This window comes from Prunus persica, chromosome G2, assembly GCF_000346465.2.
Source record: "Prunus persica cultivar Lovell chromosome G2, Prunus_persica_NCBIv2, whole genome shotgun sequence".
In the NCBI taxonomy this organism is placed as follows: Eukaryota; Viridiplantae; Streptophyta; class Magnoliopsida; order Rosales; family Rosaceae; genus Prunus; species Prunus persica.
The window spans coordinates 116,122-120,024 of record NC_034010.1 but is presented as its reverse complement, the minus strand read 5'-3'; positions in this window follow the sequence as shown (position 1 = coordinate 120,024).

Below are 3,903 nucleotides of genomic sequence, written 5' to 3'. Positions count from 1 at the left end.
ATAAGTGCCTTATTTCTTACATTTTTATACCTTTTATTTTTGGTTTTGTAGGGAAAGTTAATTAAAAAGAGCCTTATTACTTTACTTTCCGTATTTTCAGCTTTTCTACACTCATAGAAGGTTTTTGAAGGAAAATCAACTTTTCGGAGGAGTTTTAGTGTAAGGCTAATTGGAGAAGAAAACTAAGACACTGAAGATAATTGTGTCAAATTTTCATAATTTTCTATGTAGCCAATTGTTTAAGAATTGCAAGTCAACATAGCCTAAGTTGCAATCCCGTCAGAACTATGCTGCTATGGGAGATTGAACATTTGAAGACCTTCTCGATTTTTCTAAATGACGTGTAATATATATTTGGAAATCTTAGAGATAAAGCTACGTTTCTCATATTTTTTCAGATTTTTCTAGGAAGTGGAACACCAAAGATTTCGTGCAAGTCAGCTGACGTGTAAGGATTCTTTCCTAGTTTGTTTCCTTAATTGTTTATTGTTTTGATTTTATTTTAGGAGAGTTTTTCCAGACCTTTTGAGATTAGAGGTTTGTTTATTTGCACTATATAAGGTTGCCCTAGGTCTCTAAAGAAGGGGGTGGAGATTAAAGGGAAGAATAAAGTTTTGGGCACGCCACCATGTTCCGGATTTTATTATTTTATTTTGTGTCTTTTCTCATTTTTATAACTATGTGTAACTAAATTTCTTTCTAAGATTTATGATGAAGCCGGTGACATGATTATTTGTGAAGTATTTAGTTGATTTCTATTCAATTATATGCTGTGTTAAATTCTTAATCTTTGTGTAAATTTTATTTGAGGTTTGAAGTCCTATTGTTTAATCACCACTAGGAACTTTGCATCTAGATAATTGGATAAATCTAGAAAAGAAACGCCATCCACTAGGTTTATTGGATAGTAATTGGCTCTAAGAAAAGAAAATAGGATTGTCATTGGTGGATTCATAACCTTAAATCTTCATAATTTGATTTCTTTTAAACTCTATCTTTGTAGAGTGTTTTATTTTTCTTTCTTTTAATTCTTGCAATTTAAATTTTTTTTAATTCATCACTCAAATCAATCAATCGTTCGTTTAATTGGATTTAGTGTGATTTAATTAATTAAGTTATTTTTATCAGTCATTGTGGATTCGACCTCATACTAGCATATCTCTATACTATTGTTGATTCGTGAGCTTGCGAGTAATTTAATTTGTGATTTTTGGATACTCTTTTCTAGGTGTTCAAAAATTTACATCAACCATTACTTGGTAAAATTCACTCAAAGGCCCATATCTCAAAATACCCCCTCCTTGACCCACATTTAAGTTAGAAAAAGGGTAGCTATTACCAGGTTAACCCACGTGACTTCTTGAAGATGGGTTTTCACCATGAAGAATGACTTGACCGCTGTCTCTTTTAGCAAGAAAACAGGTTGGCTGATTGGCTCCAAAACCAAGAGCCGACACGACCTTCGAGACCAACATTGACGGAGGCCTAATGGTGTTTGTCTCGATAGACACTGTCATCAACGGCTTTCTCCCCAAGTACAAAAACCTAACTACATCCCAAAATGATTCGTTGTTGCTCTACCACGGCATCCCCGTGTACCAGTCCTTCCAGATGCTCAATTCCAACAACGGCCTCGTCAACAAACTGGCCACCGACAAGGCCAACAAGTTCGATTTCACCATCCAAAATGACGACGATGTCGTCAGCTTGGAGATAGAGGTCGTGACGGCGAAGATAACGAGGACGTTGATTGATGAGAAGCCTCTGGTGATTTACAAGGTGAACAAGGTCTTGCAGCTGACGGAGCTGTTCAAGGTGAAGACAGCACCTGTGCTGAAGGAGGTGGCAGAGGGGACGGATGATTTTACTGATGTGCAGGGATCAAATTATTCGGAGGATCAAACGACTAGTTCTCCAGGTCGAAAGGACGACAAATCAAATGGATATCCCTTGAAACCAATATTTTCATTTGAGATACCTTTTCTCCTGCCTGTGGATCGACTCACGAGGACAGGTCTACATCTGACTTTGGATAACACTCAAGTATTATCATCTACCCTTCATTGTCATCGTTTAGATTTTTTACCTATAAATATAGAGGCTTAATAGTAACACTCGAGGACTCTCACTCCCAAATCAGACGCAACGTCTTGTAAACACTTTAAAAAACTTCAAGCTTTTCAAACAACCAACCCGCTATCCAGATAACCAGCTAACAACTCTTACGTTTATCTTTTATTGCTCTGTCATCTTCTTGGTATGATCTTTGTTAAACAATTAGTCTAGTTTTCTTCTAAACGGCTAAAACTTGTACCAGATTGGATAGAGAAATCTCCTATCTCTTCATTATTGTAACTTGTTCTTTAAAATAGCTAAATGGAGAAATCTTTAGCTTTTGTCTTAACTTGTTATAATGTCGGGGCTGGATAGAGAAATCTCCAGCTTTTGGAACTTTACTCCCTCTGCAATTTACCTTAATCGCACTTTACATTCCTGCCATTTATCTTTTTTTATACCTCACTTTCCTGCATTTTTATATTTGAATCTTCACTTTAAGAATAATATAACTGTTCATTACTGGACAGGCTTAGAACAAGGGCTTTAAAATTCGTACAGGGCTTTTTTTAGCCCGAAAACAAGGGTTTATTCAGGCTCGAATCATACTATTGGGCTCGAATTAACTAAGTCTTAACCCAATCCAGGGTTATCTTAGGCCCAAATTAGGTTTCCAAACCCAATCAAGGAAACATAGACCACAACATTTGTTTTTCTGTTTGGATAGGTACCGTTCGTACTTTCCAAGCCATAGATGCACGATTGAAAGAATGTTGAAGTCCTCCTAATTGAGGCATAGAAAAGCACTCATCCGAGCAAGTACCCCCTTTGAAGCACAATGGCTTGATTAGAGGTCCAGAACAAGTCCAAATTCATCAAACAAACCAAGTCTATTGGGCTGATCTCATCTCCAATAGTGGCACGATTACGCAAACTATGAATAGGGCAAGAAAAAGCAAGTTGCCAGGGCCCAGCCCATGCTGGCTTGCCATTTTCAGCTTGATCCAACTTTTAATTTTGTTTGAAATTGAACGAGTTCTCTCACAAGCCAGAGATCCAATAGGAGCATTGGTGCTGACCCGACCTTCTCCCTTCCCCCGCTCCATTCTCAAGAAAGGTTGACATAAGAGGAAGAAAAAGGCATTAACAAAAACAAAACATTGGGCACTTATGCATAATTTATTAATATTTTAAATTTAGTTATTGATTTTTTAAACATTAGAACTCTTTTATTTGTTCTTTCTTGTTCACATGGCCCAAATTTAGTATATATGCCATCAAAGAGTTTGCATTTTTCATGTCATCAATTAAGGTATTTTTTTAATAAAGAAATTAAGGTCTTAATTAATAGATTACGCCATGGATGTTTTCGAGTCTAGCATTGCAACATTGTAAAAATGAAGTACCGAATTGACAAGTGGCGCTCAAGGTGTATTCAATGTAGGATTTACAAATATAAGGGTATTCAATTTAGACGTATAAATACTCCACAAAAGTTTAGGTGTATTAAAAGGCTTAATTATTGATATGCTTCATGTACTTTACCAAAAATCTCAACCCCATGTATTTGCAAGTGGCTCACTTTACCCATGTGCTTTATTCATGTGTCCTTCGTTCCCCTATTCCATCTAGTTCCTCACAACAGTCGTTAACTCTACTTATGTGGCATGAGTATATTAGTAAATTCAAACAAGTGGATCCAAATGGGGGCATTGGACGTGGCAAATGATGGGACCCATTTGTTGACATCGAGTTTGTTTGTTTGTTTTTTTGTTTTTTTGTTTTTTTGTCAAGGGACATCGAGTTAATTGGATTGTCTAGTAGGATTTCATAATTAACATTTGGGGC